This window comes from Acomys minous (assembly GCF_964271855.1).
Source record: "Acomys minous genome assembly, chromosome: 3".
Lineage (NCBI taxonomy): Eukaryota > Metazoa > Chordata > Mammalia > Rodentia > Muridae > Acomys > Acomys minous.
The window spans coordinates 145,146,164-145,163,743 of NC_140485.1; the positions used below are offsets into that span (position 1 = coordinate 145,146,164).

At 44.3% G+C, this 17,580-nt stretch overlaps 1 protein-coding gene across 1 annotated transcript in view; it reads left to right on the plus strand.

The window, feature by feature from the left end:
* The window catches only part of CHD1 (chromodomain helicase DNA binding protein 1), a 99,258-nt gene that overhangs the window by 11,492 nt on the left and 70,186 nt on the right, over positions 1–17,580 (plus strand). The window lies entirely within an intron of this gene.

Consider the following 17,580-nt stretch of genomic DNA (forward strand, 5'->3'; position numbering starts at 1 on the left):
TACACAGAGACATGCACGCACACACACAGACACAGACATACACAGGCGTACACACACACACCCTCACACCCACTCATAGACATATAGAAAACATAACACCACTACCACCAACAACAAAAACTCCCCCAACAAGAAACAACAACAGCAAAACAAAACAAAACATCAAAGTATGCTACTGTAACCCTAATGTCTCCTGGCAAAGGGTTATATTAACAGATATCTGATTAATTTTTTTTCTTTTAAAAAAATGTTGTTGCTGTTATTGTAGTTTGTTTAGTGTATCAGAAATCAGAAGTTTAAAATGGCAACATAAATTTCCTTTTACCCTCAAATTCCAACTGTTTAATTAATTCATCTATTCATTCATTTAAAAATTAAATTGCCTGCCGGGCAGTGGTGGTGCACACTTTTAATCCCAGAACTGGGAGGCAGAGGCAGGCAGATCGCTCTGAGTTTGGGCCAACCTGGTTTTCAGAGCAAGTCCAGGGCAGCCAGGGCTGCACAGAGAAACCCCGTTTCAGAACTGCTCCATCTTTATCCCTACACATCGTGTAGGCAAGACAAATCAGAGTCAAAGGTTTCATGGGTGCGTTGGTGTTTCCCTCCCTCCATTGAAAGCCCACTGGGCTACAGGAGTTGACCAGTTCATGACCCTGGCTGTTAGGAGTCTCAGTTAGGGTCACCCCATAGATTCCCAGGGGCCTCCCTGTCCTAAAGATGCTTCCCCACGACTTCTGTTCTCTCTCCAAGCCCTCCCCCTCCCACCCCCAGCCCCCACTGACAACCCCAGCTCTCCTCACACCTGATCCCACCCATGTTATCCTCCCCACCCCCTCTACCAAAAACAGCTTCCTCCCTCCCTGTACTTCAGCTCTCTCATCTTGAGACCCACCCTATGGAGAGAGCCAACCCGTGACAGTAATAATGATACTCTGCTGTGCTCACAGGCAGGAGCCCAGCATAACGGTCTTCTGAGAGGCTTCACCCAGCAGCTGATGGAAACAGATGTAGAGACCCACAGCCAAACAATAGGCTGAGCTTGGGGAGTTTTGTGGAAGAGTAGGTAGAATGTTTGAGGGAGCCAGAGGGGTTAAGGACACCACAAGAAGAGTAAACTAACCTATGTGGGCTTATGTAGATTGGACCACCAACCAAAGAGCTTACATGGATTGGACCTAGACCCCCTACACGTGTGTATCAGATGTGCATCTTAGTCAACATACGTGTCCCCTAACAGTGGGAGTAAGGGCTGTCTCTGACTCTGTTTCCTGCCTTTGGTTCCCTTTCCTGTAGCTGGGCTGTCTTGTTTGCCCTCAGTGGGAGAAGATGCACTTAGTCCTGCTGTGACTGGAGGTGCCTGGGTGGATTGGTGTCCCTTGGGGGCCTCCCCTACTCTGAAAAGGAAGAGAGGGAGGAATGGGGGGGCTTGAGGGTGGGACTAAGAGGAGAAGGGGGAGGGGCTAGGTTTAGGCTATGAAGTAATTAAATAAATAAAATTTAAAAAACAAATAATTAAATCTTAATTCACATATAACAAATTTATTGTTTGTTTATTTGATTTTTTTTTCAATACAGGGTTTTTCTGTGTAATAGCCCTGGCTATCCTGGACAAGTTAATTGTTTTACAGGAATTATTATTATTATTATTATTATTATTATTATTATTATTATTATTATTATTATTTAGCATATCCAGAAGGGGCAGCTACTGATGCATACTGTGTGCCAGATATCTGCTTGATTCATACATTACAATTCAGAGTCTTTTGTTTTGTTTTTTTCAAGACAGGGTTTCTCTGTGTAGCCTTGGCATCGCCTTGGAGTCGCTTTGTAGACCAGGCTGGCTTTCAACTCCCAGAGATCCTCCTGCTTCTGCCTCCTGAGTGCTGGGATTAAAGGCGTGCACCACCACACCTGGCTCAATTCAGATTCTTAAAATCAGACTCTTAATATCAGAGTTTCCAAACACAACTGTGGACATTTGTTATTTACTCCAGTTAGGCAAGACAAGGTTGAGGTCATCTCTTCCTGGTCATAGATTAATGTAACCGTGGGAACAAATGAAACATGTTTCCCAGCCGGGTGTGGTGGCGCATGCCTTTAATCCCAGCACTCCTAAAGTATGACTTTGAGGCCAGCCTGGTCTACAAAGCAAATCCAGGACACCAAGGCTACACAGAGAAACTCTGTCTCAAAAATCCAAAAAACAAAAAGAAAGAAAGAAAAATGAACTATGTTTCCCAAGCTTAAGACACGAGGATCACTGAGTCAGGGTGGCTTCCTCCTTGTTACAGCCTTGCCTACTTGTGAACTGAGATGTCTGTCTCTGCCATGGTTGCCTAGGTGAACCTGGGTTGTGAGGGACTCCATCGCCTGTCTCTTCTGCCACTACTTTGCAGACCAGGGGACCAAAGGCCAGAGAGACTCATGACCAGCTGAGCGTCAAATCAGATGAATGGGTTCACATCCTTACGCATGCTTTTCTTCACTCTAGTGATCAAATTATCCTCCCTAGGACTCAGGATTCTTCTATTATTTTCTTTTAGTTTTGTTTTTTAGGACTGGGTTTCCCTATGTAACACTTACTGTCCTGGAACTCACTCCTGCAGACCAGGCTGTCCTTGAACTCAGAGATCCCCCACCCCCACCACCTCTGCCTCCAGAGTGCTGGGATTACAGGCATACACCACCACGACCCACAAGATTATTTCATTCTTCTTTTTTTAAAGATTTATTTATTTAATGAATATGGATACTTTGTCTACATTACATTTACGCACCAGAAAACGCATCAGACAGTTGTGAGCTGCCATGTGGGTGCTGGGAATTGAACTCAGGACCTTCGGAAGAGCAGTGAGTGCTCTTAACCACTGAGCCATCGCTCCAGCTCTGATTATTCCATTCTTTTTTTTTTTCTTTTGGTTTTTTGAGACAAGGTTTCTCTGTGTAGCCTTGGCTGTCCTGAACTCACTTTGTGGACCAGGTTGGCCTCAAACTCACAGTGATCTGTCTGCCTCTGCCTCCCGAGTGCTGGGATTACAGGCATGTGCCACCACACCTGGCAATTATTCCATTCTTATATGGTATAAATCCGCTTCTGACCAGTTCTTTTTCTTGTTAAGAAATAGTCTACACCAAACCACAAAGAACTTTAAAGACCAGAGATCACACTAGACAAGGAGTAACAGAGTCATACTACTTGCTTCTAAATAAATATTTTTAAAAGTACTGAACACAACTTGGGGAGCTTAGGGTGTCACCTCACTGGCTCACTTAGAAATCCGTAGAAAGTTCCCATCAGTACCCTTCAACTTGTTACCTTGCTTTTTCTTTGTAGCAGTGAGGCCAAGTCAGGTATAGAAAAGGAGAGGAAAAAAAGTTGTGTGGCCTGATACATACCTCTGTCCTACAACTTGGCTTGTTTTCTAGGGAAACTGGTCTTTAAGGAATTCCCAAGTCTTGCTTGGCACTCAAGAGTATGTGATGTAAGTGTTAACAATATGCAACTAGGTTGGGCTGTGTGGACACTCGGTAGATCAAACTTCTGGGGCAATTTTGACCTTCTTGGGTCACTAACAGTAACTATCTATTAGGGCTGCTCTGACAATGTATCACAGACTGGCTGGCTTAGAAAAGTGACACTGACTCTGCTTATTTCTACAGGCTAGAAGTCTAATATCAAGGTGTCATTAGGCTGTGGTTTACTTTAGGCTTTGTCCTTAACCCTAGATGGTTCATCCTGGGGGCCTTCCCTGTGCACCAGTGACCAGGGTTCAATTCACAAAAGGACAACAGTTCATATTGTGTTAGAATCTGCCATAATGACCTCATTTCAAGTCAGTTACCTTTTCAAGGGCTCTGATTACCCAATTATGAGGAACTGGGGATTAGGACTTCAATACATACATTTGTGTAAAGGACCTAATCTAAATGTATGCTGCAGCCAAATTTACCACCCATTGTGTAAATGTTTTAACAACCAGCTCTCAAAAAAAAAAAAAAAAAAAAAAAAAAAAAAAAAAAAGGAAAGAAATAGTCCCAAGTGGCAGCATTTGCTAATCTCTGTAGTCAATTTGTAGGATATATGTAGGAGATGGAGCCAGGAGCTAGTTTCAAACTGCAAACTTGACTGGGCTGAGTCACAGGGTGAGCAGGAGCACTAGCCACACAGTGACCTTATCTATCCTAGAGCTACAGTGGACACAGACAATGCTAACACAGAGATGTGACCCTTCAACAGCAACGGCTGTTAGACTTTTCCATAAAGGACCAGGCATCCTACAGATCTTCTTGATTCTGTACTGGGAACCACGCTGATTTTCACAACTCAAAGCACAGAATTTACAGTCGGCTTAAGGCTGGCTTCCCCTGCAGCTCAGACGCCCTTTCTTTGCGGTTCCTGGGCTTTCACCATCTCTGAGCTACATATTGTTCAATTGGTTCTCTAGTGAGGCTAAAAGAAATGTGAATTTACAGAAACATTGGAAATCAGAGGAGGGGGCTCACACTCTGATTTTTTAAAAAATATTTGTTTATTATGTATACAAATCTTGTTATAGATGGTTGTGAGCCAACATGTGGTTGCTGGAAATTGAACTCATGACCTCTGGAAGAGCAGGCAGTGCTGTCAACTTCTAGGCCATCTCTCCAGCCCCCTAATTTTTTTTTTAATCCTAGCACTCTGGGAGGCAGAGGTAGGTGGATCTCTGTGGGTCTAAGACAGCCAAGGCTACACAGAGAAACCCTGTCTCAAAACACCAAAAATTAGACAAGGTTTCTCTGTGTAGATCAGGCTGGCCTCAACACTGCCTCCCTTGTGCTGGTATGGCAGGCCGCACCACCACTGCCCAGCTGTTTTGTTGCATTTATTTATTTATTTATTTATTTATTTATTTATTTATCTTTTCTTCTTTGACAATCAGCACAGAGTTTTTTTCCTGCCTGTCAGATGGCTCATCCTTTGTGACTGGTGCTGTGTTTTTAAAACCAGCTCAACAAGAACGTATGCTTGTGTGAAGAACTTTATAAATAAATGTTCATCTATGTATTAGTAAAGTCTTAGTTGTTCCTCAGCCAGCAGTTTTACAAATAACCACACACTAAGACTATGATTTGTTTACATGCTCAAAGCACTGGATTTGGGCAGATTTCAACCCTCTGAGCTATTTAGCCATCTCTCAGCTACATAACCCGAGTTACTTGCCAATAAATCGGTCCAACCTGGGCTGGGTCTCCTTCATCAGGCCACGTCCTCTTAGTCCATCTTCGGTCCTGTCGCCCCACCCCCACCCCTTTCCACTCTCTTTGCCTGTGGTACCCTTGACCCCAGGCCTGGAACCTCAAATCCACCTCCCTCCTTTCTGCCAAAGCCCAAGCTTCAGCACTTTTAAAAACAAGATTTATTTATTTGTTATATATGCAGTGTTTCAGCTGCATGCACACCTGCAGGCCAGAAGAGGGCGCCAGATCTCAGCATGGGTGGTTGTGAGCCACCATGTGGTTGGAAAATCAACTCAAGCCATCTCTCCAGCCCACTTCAGCATTCTTTTTTTTTTTTTTTTTAATTAACCAACTTTAAATTAGGTAGAGCAAAGTTTCCATGTTAGACTGTGCTTCTCTGGCAGCCACCCAGATCTTGAGGGCCAGTAATTAGCATTAGAATGTCTATCAGAAATGTGATATGTGCGAACAGGTTGCTTGAAGCTTCAAAGGCGTGAGCTAACTGAACCATTGCTAACCAGTTATTAGAAAATCTGGCTATATGTGTGCGGTGGTTTGAATCAGAGTAGCCCAAATAGCTTCATATATTTAAATGCTTGGTCCCCAATTGGTGGGCCTGTTTGGGAAGGATTGATTAAAGGTGTGGCTTTATCTGATGAAATGTGTCATTGGGGGTGGCTTTGAGGTTTCAAAAGTCCACACCATTCCCTGTTACCTCTCTTTCTGCCTTATTCTTCTGGTTAAGGATGTAATCTTGCTGGGCATGGTGGCACACTCCTTTAATCCCAGTGCTCTGGGAGGCTGAGGCAGGCAGATTGCTGTAAGTTCAAAGCCAGCCTGGTCTACAAAGCGAGTCCAGGACAGCCAAGGCTACACAGAGAAACTGTACTCTCTCCGCCTCTGCCCCTGCACCACGCCTCTCTGCGTGCTGCCAAGTGCTCTTCCCTGAAGGCCTTTCTTGTCCTCTAGAACTCAGAGTCCCAATAGAATTTTTCTTTTGGAAGTTGACTTGGTATGGTGTCTTAGCACACCAAGAGAAAAGTAACTAAGACTGTGGAAGAATGTTAATTTGGAACATAGCTGCTCTGGCAAGAGACCAAATCCAAAGATCTTCTAGGTTTGTGTAATCTGGCTGGAATACAAACACGCCTTTAACCCAGGAGACAGAGACAAACAGATCTGAGTTCAAGGCCAGCCTGGTATAGAACAAGTATCAGGTAAAGAAAAACGTAGATCTAGGTGTAGTGATACACACCTTTAATACCAAACAATGGTAAAGTTAGTTTGTAACAGGAAGCACTAAAGTTTGAAGGTGATGTCTAATTGAGTGGCAGAAACATGACAAATCAGAGAAGATCTGACAGAATAGGACACGTCCAACTCTCATGAAAAGAGAGAGGAACGGGAAGCTAATTAAGAGGCAGTTTTACAGAGAGAGGAGGTTTTTACCAGGACAATAACAGAGAAACAAGTTGCAGAGAGAGAGCTCATGTGAAGACTGACCGAGCCACAAGATAGAGCAGATTGCTGAGTTATTTTGAGGCCAAGCAGAACAATTCTGGACCCAGAGAGAAGGCAGATTGAATAAGTCAGCTGAGCTGAACCTGCCAGCCCAGAGCTCAGTGAGAACAAGCAAGGGTGAGCTTATTAAGCAGTAAGTCTCAGAGGCTGAAAACATTCCAGGCCTAAGTTAGATTGTGTGGAGGCTAGAAGCTTCCAGTACTGGGCCTAGGTTAGCAGAAGGAGACGGTAAGCCTCCCAGACAACTGAGCCGGGAGAATAAAAGTTCCATAAGACGGCTTAATTTGAAATCCCATTGCAGGGTCTTTCACGGTTAGTCCGGAGCGCAGACATTGCAGATGCTGAACTTGGGAAAGGAAGAATCTTCCATATTGGAGGATGGATGGGCTATGCGTGAGGAGTATAGATAGTTCATGGTCTGCAGACTCCGGGCTTTTTGAGGCGCACAAGCGCTCTGCTGTGGTGACTGCCTGCCCGTTTTCTCTTAGGAAGATTCCTTTTGTGTTCAGCTAAAGCCTAAGACCACAATGGATCAGGTTTCACTGTGAGATGTCAGTTCATCTGGACTTTAGTTTCTTAGCAACAGCTGGGCCCCTGTCCTTCCGCATTCTTCTCCGGTTCAGCCTCAAGTCAAATAAGGGGATAAGTAGGCATGGCTGCTTGACCCTTAGTGATATCTTTATACACAATGGGCCTTTCTGGGGCTGGTGGCTGCTGGTAGACAGTGAAGGAATCAATATATACATATATATTGATTCCTCTGTGTGTGTGTGTGTGTGTGTGTGTGTGTGTGTGTGTGTGTGTGTGTGTGTGTCAGACTCAGGGGTGGGCAGTGGAAGATGCTCTGGAGGGGCCTGAGGAACTAGTGTACCTTCCGTCAGCTGCACCTTGGGGGACTCTTTCTACCTCAAGCGCTTGCTCATTTTCTGTCCTTACATCCTGTCCTTACATTCTCAGGCCACAGGGGATGGGCACAAAGGAAAGCTGGCAACTGTCAAATTGGTCAGATTTGCAGCAGATCTGGCAATCTGCTCTATGAGATGGCTGTCCTTGGTTAACCTGACCACATGGGAGGGCACCCCTGTCAGGGATTTATTTATTTTAAATCATTTAAAGTGGAAAGACCCGCCCTAAATCTGGGCCACACCTTCAGGTGGCAGCCTATATAAAGGACAGGGAAGAAGGAAGCTTTTGCTTTTTGCCTGCTTGCCCTAACTGTCGCTGGCAAGTTCGTTCCTTCCCTGGTATTGGAGCCCTCCTTCCGGAAGAACAGCTGAGACGCACAGCATCACAGACCAAGTAACCACTGGATTCTTGGACTTTCTGTCAGGAGACAGCCAGTGTTGGACTAGCCAGACCACAGCTTGTAAGCGCCTCTAAAATATACATACATATATATATATATATGTACACACACTCTCTCTCTCTCTCTCTCTCTCTCTCTCTCTCTCTCTCTCTCTCTCTCTCAGTTCCCTTTCTCTAGAGAACTCTAATTAATACACTTCCATCTAGAAACCTTAAGAATGTATCTCTTGGGGATGGAGAGGTGGCTCAGAGGTTAAGAGCATTGTCTGCTCTTCCAGAGGTCCTGAGTTCAATTCCCAGCAACCATATGGTGGCTCACAGCCATCTATAATGTGGTCTGATGCCCTCTTCTGGAGTGCAGGCGTACATGCAGGCTGAACACTGTATATGTAATATGTAATAAATAAACAAAACAACAACAACAAACCCAAAAAACTTTTGAGTCCAGCCCCAGGGGCACACCTCCTACAGGGTCATTCCTCCTCATAAGCCTTCCCCAACAGGCCCCAACCGGGGACCACGTATTCAAATGCCTGAGACTTTTTCAGATGAGCCTGCCAGCCATATCCTGTAAACATAAATGTAATTGCTGCTTTTATTTCCTCAGATGAAGGGACAAGAGTCATTCCAAAGCCTTTCTAGCTCTTTCTGAACTCTCACTGGCTGGATCAACTCAGCTGTTCTGGCCAAAACTCCTCTCCAAATCTGACTGGTTCAAAGTAGCTCCTCTTGGCTTCCAACTGAATTGTCCTGCCTGGCCTCAAACTAATTCTGGCAATATGTTATAATATTCTGGCTCCTTTTCATTCTCTGGCTCATTCTATCTTCACCTGTTTCTAGCTTGCTCTCTCTGCAGCCTGTCTCTGTAAAACTGTCTTGGTTAAGAGGAAAAAAAAAACCAAACCCTCTTTTTTCTCTCCACCTACTGCTCTTAAGTAGCCGCTCTTTCCTGTCCTCTTCTCACATGAGTTGGGCTTATCTTATCTCTGACTCAATCTGACAAATCTTTCTCTGATTCATCATTTTGTCTGCTCCTCAGTTAGACAACCCTTTCCAACACGGCTGCTTCCTTCTATAAACTAATTTTACCTTCACTGTTTGTAATTAAAGGTGTGTGCTAAAGGAGTGTTTGTATTTCAGCCAGAAGGATCAAAGGTATGTCATTTCAGCCCTATCACATAGACTGAGAAATGTTTTGGATGTGATTGCTTGCCAGAACAGCCATGTTGCTATTATTAAAATGTTAGTTTTTGTTCATTTCCTTAGTCTAAAAATATAGGAAACATACTTGCATAAATCATACTTAAAATTCATATATTTACCTTCTTTAGTGATGAATATTTTTGAATCTTTTCTTTTTTTTTTTTTCTATTTCGGTTTTTTGAGACAGGGTTTCTCTGTGTAGCCCTGGCTGTCCTAGACTCACAGAGACCCAATCCACCTGCCTCTGCCTCCAGAGTGCTGGGATTAAAGGCTTGCGCTACCATGTGACAGTGCAACCAATTCTTATACCTAACTCTTTTTTCATATATTCAACTTTATCTCAAAAGATTATTATCTGCCAGAAGAAGGAATGGTTGTGTACATTTGTAATTCCAGCACTCCGTAGGCTGGGGCACAAGATTATGAGTTTTAGGCCAGCCTGGGCTATACGGTAAAAACACAAAATTATTAAAAGGAAAGAAAGAGGCCTGGAGTGAGAAGTCCATGGTTAAAGGTTCATTCTGCTCCTCAAAAAGACCTGACTTTGTGTCTCAGCATCCATGTCTGACTGCTCACAGCTGCCTGTAATTCCAGGTCTGATGTCTTTGGGCCTGCAGGTCTCCATGAGCAGCTTTACTCACATGCATATTCCCACACACAGACAGACACACACATACACAATAGACATAAAAATAATGCCAGGTGGTGGTGGTGGCACACACCTTTAATCTCAGAACTTGGGAGGTAGAGGCAGGCGGATCTCTATAAGATCGAGGCCAGTCTGGTCTATACAGAGTGAGTTCCAGGACAGCCAAAGCTACACAGAGAAACAGTGTCTTGAAAACCCAAAAATAAAATTTCCAAAAAGAAGGGCTTTCATTTCAGTTGCTGTGGTAACATGTGGACAGTAAGCAACTGAGAGGATAAAGCACTTATTTCACCCCACACTCCTGATTACAATCCATCACTTCTGGGAAGTTGCAGTGGCCGGAGACTGAGGGACTGGCTATGGTCACACAGTCAAGAACAGAGGGAGAGTGCATACATGCATGTTCGCTTGCTTCCATGTTTGTGCTTGGCTGGACTTCTCCACTTCTGCATGTTCAGGACCTCCTGTGGGAATGTGCCACTCACAGTGGGATGAGTCACCCCACATCAACTCACTGAAGACAGCCCTGTCTCCTGCCCCGTGACTGTAGGCCAACCAATGGAGACCAACATCCAGTGAGGCCTTTTTCTAGGTTGTGTCAGGTTGACAATTGAAGTTCATCCTCACAGGCAGGGAGAGAGGGAACGGGGAGTTTTGTGGCAGGTATACCAGCTCTCTCAGGCCTCAGGCTATAGTAGCAGGACTGCCTATGTGATGCTACCAAGCTTAGGCTACACAGAAAGACTGTGTCTGTATCCTTCTACCCCTGCTGTGTGTGTGTGTGTGTGTGTGTGTGTGTGTGTGTGTGTGTGTGTGTGTGTGTGTGTATTTCTGTTTTTGGAACAACTTAAGTCTTTTATCAAAGTAAATAATCAAAATTCTCAAAGATAAAAAAGAAACATTTCAGGCTTTAGGGATGGCTCAGTGGCTAAATGTTTTCAGTTCCCAGCCTGTCAGATGGCTTGTAGCTGCCTATGACTGCAGCTCATGAGTACCTGCAGGCATGCGCGTCTGCCTACATGCAGACACATACACATATTTAAAATAACAGAAAAAGACATATTCCTTCCCAATTAAAAGTCAAATCCTGTGAGAAGTTTAGATCCATTCCATTTATTTATCATTTTCCACATTCCATTTCCATCCAGCTTATGGCCATATTGCCCAACCAAAACAGTTCTCGCTATGGCAACTGATGACCATCACGTCACCAAATTCAATGGACATTTCCCAGGTCTGTTTCACATGACTTCACAATGGCATTTGCCATTATTTGTTTGCCACTCCTTCCTTGAAGCACTTGGTCACTTGTCTGGAAGAGCACAGCCCTCTGGGAACCGCAGCTCCTCCAGCTTGGCTTCCTCTGCCCAGCACCTCAGCTGTTCCAACGTCAGTCTCATGTGTACCCGAGAGTGTAGTCTTCCCTTATACTTGCCAGCTTTCTATTTTAGAAGGGACACGGCCAGCTCCCTCAGGCCCCCCAATGCTGTGACGTCCCCGAGGTAATAGACTATAACCCGGAGCGGTGAGCCTAGGGCTTGTTCCCGGGTCCATACTTCTCCTCAGAAGTTGCTTAGATGATTCGAAGGCATCAGAACTTCAGTAAATACCAGATCAATGGTCTCCCAAACTCCTCGTCTACTTCCTCATACACTGACATTCAAGTGTATGCTGCCACCATTCAGCTGTAAACGCACACACGTGCACACACACATACACACACACACTCTTCCTCCGAATGCTCAGTCCAACCCCAGGGAGTGTATTCTATGGTTCCTCCGACTCACTCACTCCCCCGCTCTCCCACTTCCTTCGGCCAACATGTCCTCTCTGGTTTCTTTTATCTGCAAAAGCCTCTGACTAATTTTGGAGTATTTTATTGTAAAAAGAACTTTTATCTGCCTGTCTCAACTGTCATCTCGGAAAGTCATTGTCTCTGTCTGCTAACCTAGGCCTAGTCCTGGAAGCTTCTAGTCTCCGAATAATCTGACCTAGGCCTAGAATGTCTTCCGCCTCTGAGACGTACTGCTGAATAAGTTTACCCTTTCTTGTTCTTACTGAGTTCTGGACTGGCTGGTTCAGCTCAGCTGTTCTGCCTTAAACTTCTCTCCCAGCTGACTTATACAATCTGGTTTTTCTCCTGGCCTCTGAATTGCTCTGCTTGGCTGGCCTCCACCTAAGTCCAGCAATCTTTTCTAACCCTCTGGATCCTTCTCCTTCTGTCTTCACTTGTGTCTAAGCTTGTCTTCCTTTTCAACCTCTCCCTAAAACTCTTCCAGTGCTTCCTTCTACAAAGTAACTTTACCTTCATTGTTTGGGATTAAAGGCGTCACCCACAACGCCTGGACCTAAGCTTTTCTCTATCTGACACATGCTGTATACCAGGCTGGCCTTGAACTCAGATCTGTTTGACTCTGTCTCCTGTATTAAAGATGTGTGTGGTCAGGCAGTAGTGATACACGCCTTTAGTCCCAGCACTCCGGGAGGCAGAGGTAGGGGGAGCACTGTGAGTTCAAGGCCAGCCTGGTCTACAAAGTAAGTCCAGGACAGCCAAGGCTACACAGAGAAACTCTGTCTCAAAAAACAAACAAAAAAAGTGTGATGGTTAAAAAAGATTTGTCTGTATTCCAGTCAGATTACACTGACCTAGAAGGTCTTTGGATGTGATCTCTTGTCAGAGCAGCCATGTTCTGAATTAAAATTCCTCTATATTTTAACTACTCTGCACATCCTAATCTTTGGTATTTTTATCTACAGTACAACTTTCAGTTTATCAATCCTGCTTAGTTACCACCAAGATAAAATCCCTTTAATGGTTTCCTATTTTTGTGCACAATCTACTTGGTCCCTGAATAGCCTTGTCTGCTTTGACCCTCTCAGTTGCTGTTCAGTCTCTCAGCACAATGTATTTTTCTATGGTCCCTTACTGTGATGGTCAATCTTCCCTGTCAATTTGACTAAATTTAGAGTCACTAGCTGTGGTGGCTTGAACAGGTAGGGCCCCCATAGACTCAAGTGTTTGAATGCTTGGCCCATGGGGATTGACACTATTAGGAGGTATGGCCATGCGGGGGTGTGTGCGTCATTGTGGTGGTGGGCTTTGAGGTCTCATGTGCTCAGGCTGTGCTCAGTGTGGAATCCAGTTTTCCCTTGGCTGCCTTTGGATCAAGATGTAGAACTCTCAGCTTCCCCAGCACCACGTCTGTCTCCCTGTGTGCTGCTGTGCTTCGCCCATGACAATAACTGACTCAACCTCTGAACTGTAAGCCAGGCCCAATTAAATGCAAATTCCTTAATAAGAGTTATAAATTCCTTTATATGAGTTGCTGAGGTCAAGGTGTCTTTTCACAGCAATAAAACCCCAGTGAAGACACAGAGCAAATACTATGTGACAATGCAGTGATCTACGGCACTGAAAGAACACCCATTCTATGTCATAAAAGGAGGACAAGAAAGTGGACAGGTCTATGGGTTGTCTGTACAATTCCAGCAGTCTTGGCTATTTACTTAAGTCACAGACAGGTCTGTAAGACAGGTGTACTGTAACCTTGTACAATAAAAACAACATTCCAATGACCCGAAGAAATGTGTATATAGTATCAAATGCCTACAAGGACTGGTAGCAGGCATTGATAAGGTGTGTGGAAATACACATGTGTTTGCATATATAATTACACAAGTTATATGTTTTGCATATGTTACTACAGAAGTGCATTCACATAATGTACTTGTGTAGTCATATGTGCAAATATATGTATATATTATAAAAATGGAACCTAAAACTTATGCTGAGGTTTGGAAAGATATAAAGAAGAAATAGGCTCCTAAACTATTAGTAGAACATTAGTAGGGAGTAAGAAGGAAAAATACAAAATATCTTACATGAAATGGTTGGTACTTGGACAAGGAAGGCATGGCAACACTGGTGAGGTAATCTGAGGTTAGCTATTTAAGAATCTTTTTCTTGAAATATATATATACATTTAATTTTGAAAGAAGTTATTCTTTTATATTTTTCCAATGCCTATGAGATTTTATACCCATTGGCTTCTTAGAATCATCTTTAAGGACTTTCCATTTGAAATTTTATTGGCATTAAGGATTTAACATTTAAAAAGGTAGAATCATGCAAGCTGGTAGTTCCAACTCTCAGGGGCATCATGTTCGGGAATCAAAGCCATGCTAGTTACTCTAGGGAGGCTCTGTTTCCTACAGGCATCCATGTCTTAGAAAAGGATTTATTAGTTAGCAACTAGTAAGGGCAGTTTTTGCCAAGTCTGATGACATGAATTTGATCTGGACCCAAAAGATGAAAGAAAGGGACTGACTCTTTTGAGTTGTTCTCTGACCTACACACACAAAGCAAATGAATGTAAGAATACACAAGAGAAAATAACTTATCAGTCAAAATCCCCAAATATAATAATCAAGATGGCTGAGCTGAGATGGGTGTCAGAATGAAGTGGGAGGTTCTCCAAACACCACGGAGGTTGGGAGAGGTGGGATGCAGTGCTGGGCATCTGTTCTGAGGAAACTGTTCTGCCTAATGCTGGAAACAGTCACGCTTATAAAATTATGATTAGAAAAGTGGAACTGGGGCTGGAGAGATGGCTGAGAGGTTAAGAGCGCTGACTGCTCTTCCAGAGGTCCTGAGTTCAATTCCCAGCAACCACATGGTGGCTCACAACCATCTATAATGAGATCTGGTGCCCTCTTCTGGTGTGCAGGCCAAACATGGTATACATAATAAATAAATAAATCTTTAAAAAAAAAAAAAAAAGAAAGAAAAGTGGAACTGTGTCACATTTACTATGACTTAAAATTTCACAAGCCTATCAAAGAACTTTGTAAATTTACACATGACATTTGGAAAATTCTTCCTGTTTGGCAAGGCACTTGGGTTGCTGTCACAGGTTAAAATTGAATATTCCTTAAGTGAAAAGTGCATATAGCACATGTGACCTACAGAATGAAAAAACTCAGTAATAGTGCTGCTTGAGGGTGAGTTGTCTACCTTATGACCTCAAGTTGGATGAGGGTCTACGGGTAAGCACTGTGCCTTATAGGGCATTTCTTTAGCCCAGAAAAAAATTCAAAACTAAAAAATTGTTCCTACAGAATGTGTGTCAATTTCACATAACCAAAAAAATAAAAAAAATAGCAACGGAAACTGTCTTAAGTCAGACCATCTCTGTATTGAGTAGGGGAAAGAATGTGTTTATTCCTACATCGGCATTCACAAGGTTAGAAGAGAATGAATTAGCTTTTCTATCTGGGACATGTTTTACTCTTCTGAAAGTGTTTCTTAGTGTAGCTACTCAAGACAGTGTGTGGGGTCATTTTCATGTCACTATGATCAGATCCCCAAGAAAGCCAATTTATAGGAAGATTTCTTTGGCTAATTGTTTTGGGGCCAGAGCCAAGGTATATTCTTCCAAAGCACAGGCCCAATGTGTCCCTTCTCCACGGAGGCCTCACCACACACTTCCACAGCATCCCACTAGGATGCAAGCAGAAGGTGGGCACCTTAATCTATTTTTCCTTTGGAAACGACCTCTTTAATACATCCAGTTGTTTACATATCTCCTCCATAATTCTCAATCCAATCAGGTTGACAATGAAGAGGAACCATTGCAAACACCCACTGGCAGTCACCACTAGGAGAAGGTATCAGAATTGAGGATTCACACAATCATGTGTTACTCTGTAGATGCCATCCTCTCCCAAATGACTGTTAAGTATTACAAACAGAATTTTGTTTTGTTTTTGTTTTTGTTCTTTTTTTTGAGAAAAAGTTTCTCTGTGTAGCCTTAGCTATTCTGGACTTGCTTTGTAGACTAGGCTGGCCTCGAACTCAGTGATCCGCCTGCCTCTGCCTCCTGAGTGCCGGTATTAAAGGCGTGTGCCACCACACCCGCTACAAACGGAAATTTAACAGCAGAAAAATAAACAAAACGAACCCTTTTATGATTGATGCTAATTTTCTGGAATTTCTGCTATTTACTTATAAATAGTTCAGTGGGTAAAGACGCCTGCCACCGAGTCTTGATACAAGTTCTATCTCTTGCATTTACACGGTGGAAGGTGAGAAGCAATGCCTGCACGTTGTCTCTAACTTCCAGACGTGTGCTGTGTCGCACACATAGTCACTAACAAGAAAGAAAATGTAAAGAGATTGTTTCCTGGAAAACCCTGAAACTGGGACTGTAATCACACAGCTAACAAGTATCCAAAATGTACTTTTGCCTTTAAGACTCGAATAGGCAAGATTGTTGCAATGTTTTTACACATTGTATTTCTCTATATTCTTAAGTCATTCGAAGAATTTTACAGAGCAATGAAGTATATTATGATTTTATTCAAAACGTAAAGCTTCAACGTTAAAATTTTTATTAGACAATTTCCAGATAGCTTAAGAACCATTTGGAGAATATGACAATCAAACTCATTTGACTTTGAAGGAGGGCCTCTACAGCAAATGTAATTTCAAATAAGTTAGAAAAATTTCAAAATTAGTTCCACATGGTGGGGACACCGGTAATCCCACAAACACCACTCCGGTGGCTGAGGCAGGTAGATGGAGAAGTGGAAGACCAGCCTGGGTTGTATACTGTCTTAAAACAAATCAAAACAAAACCAAACCTCTATAAAATTTGCAGACCGGAAAAATGAAATCAGAAAGAATTTTGATTTAAAAACCAGTAAACAACAACAAAAAATGTTCCAAATACTTGGAAAAACAGTCAGCTTTGGTGTGGTGGCGCATGCCTGTAACCCCAACACTTGGAAAGATCACCCTGAGGCCACCCTGGGCTACATAATAAAATGCTCTTTCAAAACCAAAAAAGTATAATAAAAACAAAATTTACAAAACCGTACATAGATTGCTACATCACCATGCTTGAAGAGATCCTGCTTCCGACATACTGAGGCCCGCGGATACAGTAATGACAGAAACTGTCAACTCAGTTGCAGCACCCTGGATCCAGACAGTTACCAACGCCCCGCCAGTGGCCTTTCTTGTGCCCAGTTCTGCACGGCACCCTTCCACCCGCCCTCCAGGGAGGGCCCTAGCCGGCAGTGTTGTAAAAGTTCTTTTATGAACTAGGCATGGGCTACCCACACACGAATCAAGTAGCGTCACGGGACGTCAACAGCCAGAACTCTTATTTTCCCTCGCTCATAAGTGCCCCGCCCGGGAGGAGACTTAGCCGCAGGTCGCCGGGGCGAGGAACCCAACGGGAGGCGACACGGTTGCCCAATAGCTGGGTTCCCAGGCCGCCCGAGTGACGCAGCAGCTCCTGCCCAACTCTGGGACACTCGGTGCGCGCTGCCGACATCCACCGCAGGCAGTCCCCGGCCTCTGCCCCGATCCCTGCGCACCGGTGGCTCAGTGACAGGAGCGCCCTTCTCCGGGAGCCCTCCCCCCCACCCCCCATCGCCACCGGTAGCGTGGATTGGGAGCCCCTGCCACACCCCGTGCCCTGGCCGACCCTCGCCAGCACCGGGCAGCTTCACCACCACCACCACCCCACCCCCTCCACCTCCCGGGCGCGCCCCGCAGCCCCGCCCCGCGCTCGCGCATTCGCGGAAAGGCCGGGCGTGCGCGCCGCCGCCACCGCTACCGCCGCCGCGCGCCGGGAAGGGGAGTGAGCCGAGGCGGTGACGTCGCTCGGGAGGCG